This window comes from Oryzias melastigma, linkage group LG1, assembly GCF_002922805.2.
Source record: "Oryzias melastigma strain HK-1 linkage group LG1, ASM292280v2, whole genome shotgun sequence".
Classification (NCBI taxonomy): domain Eukaryota; kingdom Metazoa; phylum Chordata; class Actinopteri; order Beloniformes; family Adrianichthyidae; genus Oryzias; species Oryzias melastigma.
Window position 1 is genome coordinate 29,643,021 of NC_050512.1, and position 9,013 is coordinate 29,652,033.

Genomic DNA, 9,013 nt, shown 5'->3' on the forward strand with positions numbered 1-9,013 from the left:
ACCTGTGCGCCATCCACGCCAAGAGGGTCACCATCATGCCCAAAGACATCCAGCTGGCCCGCCGCATCCGCGGGGAGAGAGCTTAGACCCTGACCGTTGCAGGAACAACACAACGGCTCTTTTAAGAGCCAACAACAACACTTCTACAGAGCACTCCATTCACTTAATATATTGATTAATGTCAAATTGATGTCAAATTTCTGATTCTTTGAATTAAATATACATATCAAATTAAAATTTCACATTGCTTAGTTACATTGTACTCCCATTGTTTTTAGTGTTGTGTTCTAATCTCTTATGTACATGATCAATACTTAGACCTCGAAGTAAAACAATTAACCATGAACCTGGATTTCATGTTGCATATAACAATACAACTTTAACCTAGTAATCTAAATCTGAGTGTATATTTTATGTTCTCCTTCATCCCAATGGTAAAACCTCTAATTGATCTTTTGCACCAATGTGTCAAATACCTGTAGCTTCTGTACATTCAAATATAGAATAGCTGGTGCTGATTCATATGTATTTAAGCACAAAAACATGTATGGAAATTCATGTTGGCCTCATTTAATATGTGCAGCCAACATGTATGTTGTTGCATTACCTGCACTAGAGCTGCCTCGATTAGTCGATTAATCGACTATTAACACTAGAAGTCCCACAGAGCAGCCAGTTGGCTCAAAGGCTTTTAGCCATTATCCTTAATCAGGCGTGAATTTGTGAGGCTTTTGTTCTGTAAACAAGCTCCACCAAAGGTGGTGCCATGCTGAACCACTTCAGCAAAACTTGTTTTCATTTTGCCATCTGTGACTTCTAGTGTTAAAATAGTCGATAGCTTTCTGTTTCTACTCTCATCACTACCTCACAGCCTCAACCTAACATTACCAGTGCGACAACAATGGTGAGTAAAATCCGATTTAACCAGCCGTACAGTTTAGATCCAGATTCCAGATCAGACGAGGAAAACAAAGACGTTCATGGATCTAAACCTAGACAGGTAATTTTAAACTTTTTTTTTTCTTTATGTATGTTCTCTATGATCAGAACATATTGAGAGCACTATTTTGGAGAGAGTCTGTGAGGGGAATCGTCCTGCAGGAACATGTGTTTTATATAAACCTCGCCTCACAAAGAAGGAACAGTAATTAGTGGAAAGGTTAGAAAATGGATCAGTACAGATGAATATAAATAAAGGACAAACTCTGACATTTCTTCAAAACTTCTCTCTTGAATATTTATCCCACATGTGACAACAATGGTCTTAAATAGACTGAGATCTAAACCAGTATGGAGTCAAATATTAAAGTGACTGAGAACATTATATACTGAAGTAAATAGAAATGGAACGAAACGAATAATGTTGATTTTAATGTTCTTGTTAATTTACATGAAGAGACATTTCTTCTGGGTGGTTTGACTGACACATTTGGAAGATTAAGAATTCTTTTCAATCAGAGGATTTACATTGACTATTTGTCACATACGACAATAGTCCTGGAACGTGTTGAGTATTTATTAATGCTCATAAAGTTTTTTGAAAATCAAAATGCTTAGTTTGAAGTGTTTTGCCGCCACCGTGTGGCCGTCGGGCTCCAGGCTTCAATCATTTTATCCAAACTTTCAATCTAATAAACAGATTGTTCTAAATTAGTTCTGCTGTCAGAGTGGATTGGTGTTTTATTCTTTTATTTATTATGATGCAGTTTTTAGCCAAAAGCAAATAATAAGTGCCATTTTCTAAGACAGTTTGTGCAGAGCTTCATCAGTAAACATGCGTCTGAGTTGTGGGCGGGACCGTTTGCACGGAAGTAAGCCTTCGTTGATATACCATCATCCCTTCGTTTACACTCTCTCCTGCTAATTTGCAGCTCGTTACAACCTCAACCTTACCGTACTGGTGCAACAAAAAGGTGAGATGTGCAGCCCTACAGTTGTGAGCCAGATGTCAGCTCAGACAAAGATAAAGACATTCATGGATCTATTTGTCTCCAGGTAGATGCATCAGAATGGAGCAGACGGGAGACTTTGGCTCATTCATTTAGTTTCTACGTCACAACTAAGAGCTTTTTCAAAAGGCATTTCATTGCCACAAGAACATGCTGAAAACAACATTTCCATTAGGGTGGGTCTACCACTCCGATGGAAATTGTGTTTTTAACAGAACAAAATACCGCTGGGAACGATTTTACAATGAATCAAACACTTATCATCGTGTCTTAGAATTAGTGTTGAGTTTGTTCATTTTCCTCTTTAGTCATGTTTCATTTATATAAACTGAGCTGTTTCTGTTCTTTGCTGGGTACGATGTCTTCTTGCACTGGTACAGAAACACATCAAACTGAAAGTTTTTGATGGTTCAACTAAAAACTGGAATTCAATTATTAGAAAATTATTTGTTTAGAAAAAAAATAATGTTTAAGCTTGAAGGCAGCCAACTATAATTTTTGAAATTACAAACTCTCCAAACAGTTTTATTTGCTGATCTGTCCTCATTTCATTCAGTTCTTTTTTTTTCTTTTTTTTTTCTTTTTTAGTGAAATGGAAAAATGTACATATATTTAAAACATTTATATATTTTCTTCTTTTTTTCTGGTGGTTATAGGTTTGTACCACCATCAGTGTGTGAATAAGGCTGAGACTGTGAAGAGCTTTGGGCCTGATAAAGGTAAAGCACTATATTACGCCACCAAGTACACGCCATTTACCATAAAAAGTTTAGGTTGCAATTTTTTTCAGAGCAGCATCACAAATAAAGAAAAGCTAAATCCGTTTTTATTGCACACATCGCCATAAATGGCAGCTTTATTTTTTGTTTATATGCATACTATGACATTACAAGTTCTTGTTGTCTTTAATGTGCTTTTGTTTACATCTTGTGTGTGTCATATAAAGCTTTGGTTTTTGTGGAAATGCTCTGGATGTGTCAGAAGATGGAGCAGCAGATGCAGAGAGTTTAATCAGCAGCTGGTTTGAACTCGTCTGAGCCTCAAACCTGAAAGATTCTCAAACTGAGAACAAGGAGACAGTGGGAGCTGTTTTCAACACTTTGTCTTTGGATAGGATTCATGTACAAGCCACAGTCATGACAGATGGAGGTGAAGGAAGGGCTGGATCTGGTCGTCCAGGTCCGGATTAATCTGGAGGTCTAAATCTCTGTGCTTCATTTTCCAGCTTGGTTCTCTTTTGTTGGAGTGTAGTTCTTAGTTGGAGCAAAGATGCTGCACGCATGTCCTCTTTCGGCCCGTCTTCCATTCCTAATAAGCGACTCCTCTGTGCAATCGACTCAAGTGAAGTGGGGCATTCGGCTGCAGGTTCTGGAGGAGAGCGGACATCGGATGGACCACATTACAGTTTGTCTTTTCACTCTGAGCGAGGAAAAAGGAGGAGCAGCATCCACAACACATCAACACGCACACACTGAACACAAAACCCCATCAACTCCAGAGTGCTGATGTGCAGCTCAAGACATAAACGCTTGACTTCATCAAATATGTCTTTCATTCACTTAGAAACAAGTCTGTGAAAAAGTTGCTTTAGATTTGCTGCCCAGAAACATTCAATGTATGATCGTTTAAAAAATATGACATTTAACTGACATTTCTCTACGATAAAAATAGTAATTTAGCAATATTGTTTTTTTTCTCTTTATGTTTTTTGATCCCATTGTTTCCATTGATGGGGGGGTTCAGCATCCATCCATGCAACATAAGCCATATTTACCGCTTACGTGGCCTTTGCTACTTTTGTGCGCTTCATCCTTTTCCTCCTCATGAGGGTCACCTGAGGCCTCTTCAACCCTGCGATCAGCAGCAGCAACCTGGGCCGCGACTTGGTGAGCCAGCTTCTCAGTAGCGTCCCCTTGGGAAACCTGCAAGCAGAGGGAAGGAACCGTATGAATATCCATGGTTCCCACTTTACTCATGAGAAATCCCCAAAAACTCGACTAATAAAACTCCATCTGCTCAGTCGCAAGTTTAATGAATTTTTTTTTTTTTTTTTTTACTTCTGGTTACAGCGCTCGGAATGGAGAATACTTTAAATAGGGGAATGACGAAACAAAAGACAATGCTTGATACTACCATCAACATCAACAATACTATTAAAATCTTTGGGTAAATCCAGACGTACAGCTGCAGCATCCATGGACAGTTCTTGGCATTATCTCTTAATAGAACGATGCATGGTTTCTAAAAAATGTTTTACTTTTATTCTAGACAGGAAAATAAGCTGTGCTTGTTAAGTATTAACAATATTTTCAAAATAAGAGTTCACCCATCCATCATCTGTCACAGATCTATCCATCCTCCAAATATCCATCCATCCATTCATCCTTCTCCCAAATATCAATCCATCCATCCATCCATCCATCCATCCATCCATCCATCCATCCATCCATCCATCCATCCATCCATCGTCTTTCACAGATCCATCTATCCATCCTCCAAATATCCATTTATCCACCCTCCAAATATCCATCCATCCATCCATCTATCCATCCTCCAAATATCCATCCATTCATCCATCCATCCATCCATCCATCCATCCATCCTCCAAATATCCATCCATCCATCCATCCATCATCTTTCACAGATTAATCTATGCATTCATCCTTCCATCCTCCAAATATCAATTTATCCACTCATTCAACCATCCATCCTCCAAATATACATCCATCCATTCATCCATCTATCCATCCTCCAAATATCCTTCCATCCATCCACCCATCCTCCAAATATCCATTTATACATACATACAACCATCCATCCATATATCCATCCATATATCCATCCATCCATCCATCCATCCATCCATCCATCCATCCATCCATCATCTGTCACAGATCCATACATCCAACCATACATCCTCCAAATATCCATTCCTCCAACCATCACCCGTGCACACAAAACCATGAAGAAAATAAAAAAATAAAATCTATCCCTGAAGAAATTCGATTTTTACATAACCACACCTCTGAAATGCCCAAGGAGGAGTTTATTTAACTCTACTTCCAGTAAACTCTTTTCTGCATACTGAGACACTCAGCATGTCACAATGTTTAATCCTCAGGTTGACAGAGAAAATCAAAACTCCTCTAAACTTGTCACCTGTGGACTGATGACTCATTCTGGTGGAAACAGAACCAAACCGTGAGCCACACTTTTCCCCCTCAAAGGCAGCTCTGCTTTTGGATCAGAAAACAGGACATAAGCTGATCTCTGCAGCATCATCACAGCTTCATCACGCTCTCTGCCTCCTCCAAACACAAACTCCTCAACACACAGCAGCCTTGGAGAACCAGCGTGTCTTTCTACGAGACCTCCTGGGCCCGATGGAAACAGGAAAACCTCTCAATTGTTTGGACTCAGTGCTGTTCGAGCAAACTGAAACCAGCCAGAGAGAAATCTAGCACTGTGCAGAAGTGGAAGGGCCTTTGCTGATGCTATTGTTGTCGCCCGCCGGGCTCCATGTTAAATGTACCGAGGGTAATATTGTTTGCGTAGCTGACCCTGAACCCCCCAGCACACTCCCTCCCCTTCTCTTTCATTGGCCTCACTGGAGGGGCTCCACTTGAACTTTCCCTCGAGGTTCAAACTCTGCATCTTGATCTTTGTTTGCTTTACGTCGGATGTGAGAATCAGAATCCTGGCTTTTACTTCACTTCCTTTTCAGTCTTGGTCTTTATCTTCTTCATCCATTAAACAAAAGCAGCGCCTTACCTTAAACTATTTTGATAAGTCTTACTTTTAAAATTGTTTTCCATACTTCATATCATCCAACCTGTTTCTTCGGCAAGAGAAAACCACACCTCCGTGATTCACCCAATCAGATTTCTCCTCGTACTGACCGATTTCGGATGTCCGAAGTGTCAGAGGAACCAGGTAACTTTGACATTCTCCCGTCAGTCCACCCTGCAGCAGCAGGAGCTCACTCTTAATAAGCTAGTGGCCTAATAAACAATCCGGCAGTCCATCATCAGCAACGTGACGTATGCGGCCTCCTGTCTGCTCCGGCATCAAAATAACCATTCATCCCAAACGTAGTAATCCAGGAGACAAGTTTATTTTTACAGAAACTCCCAAATATCAGAGAGTAGAGGTACTACTAAGTTGTTCTAAGTGGGTAAAATCAGATCTATAAATATGTAAAAAGAAACAACACTTGCCTCAAATTCATCAGGAGTCCAAGTTCTCACTGTGAGGCTCTGAAATACATCGAGTTTCAAAGTTAGCAGTTCAAAGGAGGAGATGATTTCCAAATCCATCTTCCCGTAACCTCCACCCTTCACCTCAGCGCACAACTTAGCAGTACTCCCTACCTCTGCACAAGGAACACAACAGAAAGCAGTCCTTACCAATTGACCCCACACATTTGTTAGGTTATGCCCCCGTCGTCCCTGCAGAGGCACATATATGATCCCCGCTGCAATTTTTTCCCCGCGCGCTAGAAAGTTCAGCCAGGATGCAAAAACAAATCTGCTAAATAATAGGAGGCCGTGAACCGGCCGGGTGGGGAGAGGAAGGGCGGGGCCGGACCTTTTAAAAAGAGAGGGTCCACTCAGCAGTTCTGACCGCCGCAGAGAGCCGTCCCGGCACAAACAGCCAACTCTGCCACTTCAGGCCCCCACTGCACACCTGTGTGAAACATGCTGCCTGCAGGATGAGGAGAGGTTCAGACACTGACAACTCTGAAGATCTCAGAGATCCCAGCGTTTCATACAACTCACAATACCACAAATTCTGAAAAAGAAACTTCAAATAAAAATAGGTAGTTTGAAGAAATCTGAACAGAAAATGTGTTTAAAAAGAACAAACATTAAACTTTGGTGCTATTATAAATCATAAATGAAAACATTTGATGGTAAAAATAATTAAATTAAAAAGACTTTCTGTTGACAAATAGAAGGAGGGAGGATATAAGACGAATCTTTCTGCTTCTTTTCATCCATGTTATATTTGCAATAGTAGTTTTGTTCCCTTAAATATTTGGTTTAAACTTTTTTTTATTAAATAAGAACGTGTACCCTCACATGAATTGTTTATAACAATAATAAACTGTTGACAAAAAAATCCAGATAGTTAATTTAGAAGTAAATATTCCACATTTATATAATAGTAATAATCAATCTTTAGTGTGCAAAAGAAAAATTTGTCAGATGGTTTGTGTTGAAAAGAAGTGTACTAATGTTTTACCTTTTTGTGTTGTGTAACAAAAAGTATATAAAAAAATTAAATGAATGGAGTTGAATTCATAAAGAACATGTTTTATCATGCGCAATACATTTTAGATTAAAAGTTGATTTATTTTGGGGCTAAATGGGGTCATTTTTTATATTTTTCCAAAGTTTATCTTGTGAACTTTGGTCCAAAGAAACATCTGTGGAAATAATAGTTAATATTCAAACAATGTTTATTGTTTGTTGATTTACTTTTATTTATTTTACATTTCTTTTCCTTTCAGTGGAATTAACAATTGTTCTTTTTTTAAAATCTGCAATGCATGTTTTTACTTATTACTGTATTCAACATACTGTGGGCACATTTTTATGTTATACTTAAACATGTTTTTGCACAGACATGGTGTCAACACTAATTTCTTTATTGCCATTTTCGATTGATTGATTGATTGATTTGGTTTGTTTAAAGTATTTATTGTAGACAACAGAAGAAAATAATCACACAGATGTATCAAACTCATTTCAGGACAAACACGCTTTAGTCACATTTAACTCATTAAATATACCGTATTTTCCAGAGTATAACTTGTCACAAAAACAAAAATAATGTCTAATCTAGAAGAATTTAACCATATATATATAAGTCGCTCTGGAGTATAAGTCGAACTTTTGGGAGAAAAGTCTGACGTTTCAGAACAAATCTGCCAAGTACAGCATTGCTAAAAAATAAAGAAATTAAGAAATACAAGAATACAAATCTTTTGATCTGTATAAGAAAAATATCAAAGTTTAAGAGGAAAACCATCCGATTCTATAAGATAGTGGGAGAGAGTGTGAACAAGGGAATGCTGGGATTTTAGGGTTACTTCTGCTCCAACAGTCCCACCCACAACTCAGAGGCGAATTTCGAAAAAGCTTTTGCTGCTCTGCAGGAACTATGTCTTTAATAAAAAATAAATAAGAAAAGACAGAGCCCTTTTATTTTGGCTAACTGCATAATTATAAATAAAAGACCACTGGGAACGATTATATAAAAGATAAACTTTTTTTTTTTTTTTTTCGAGTAGGACCAGCCAGCGAGTTTAAGTGGCTCATATGGTTTAAAAGTGGGCAGAAATTGTGGGTCCTGATTGGGTTTGTCTGCAGTTTCTGTAATGGCCCCTCCTGTGTTCGCCCACATTGGCTTACGTGGACACTCGGTGGGTACCATGCTACAGTGGAGCTCGCTAACACACTACAGCGGCTAGTTCGTTACAGCGGAGAAACAATAGTGCTCACTAGCTCGATACATCAGAGCTTGATGCAAAGGAGCTCACTATCATGCTACAGTGGAGCTCGCTAGGTCGCTACAGTGAAGCTTACAAGCCCAATATAGTGGAGCTCGCTAGCTAGATACAGCTGTGCTTGCTAGCTAGGTACAGCTGTGCTTGCTGGCTAGATACAGTGGTGCGAGTGGAGCTCGCTAGCTAGATACAGCAGTGCTTGTTAGCTAAATACAGCAGCGCTTGCTAGGTAGATACAGCTGTGCTTGCTAGCTAGATACAGTGGTGCTCGCTAGCAAGATACAGTGGTGCTCACTAGCAAGATACAGCGGTGCTTGCTAGCCAGATACAGCTGCGCTCGCTAGCTAGATACAGCTGCACTTGCAAGCTAGTATGATTTTGCTTTCAAGTAGATGCTAAATTAATGTAACTGCTTTAAAACTTTTGTTTTCTATCTCATATTTAGATCAGTATATGTGGAAAACTGACAATAATCTTCTTTCAGTTTGTTGGGTTTAAATAAAAGGTCTCTTCTTAATAAAGTTAATAAAAAGACACGAACCAGTCAGGTTAA

The 9,013-nt window shown here is 39.1% G+C and overlaps 1 long non-coding RNA gene across 1 annotated transcript; it reads right to left on the minus strand.

Annotated features, from left to right (window-relative positions):
- Positions 1 to 2,515: 2,515 nt before the first annotated feature.
- Positions 2,516 to 6,726, minus strand: LOC118599262. The gene is made up of 3 exons (XR_004948562.1): positions 6,356 to 6,726; positions 3,724 to 3,871; positions 2,516 to 3,317 (listed from the first exon to the last, which is right to left on the minus strand). It is a non-coding gene; the product is annotated as an uncharacterized LOC118599262 (long non-coding RNA).
- Positions 6,727 to 9,013: the final 2,287 nt, after the last annotated feature.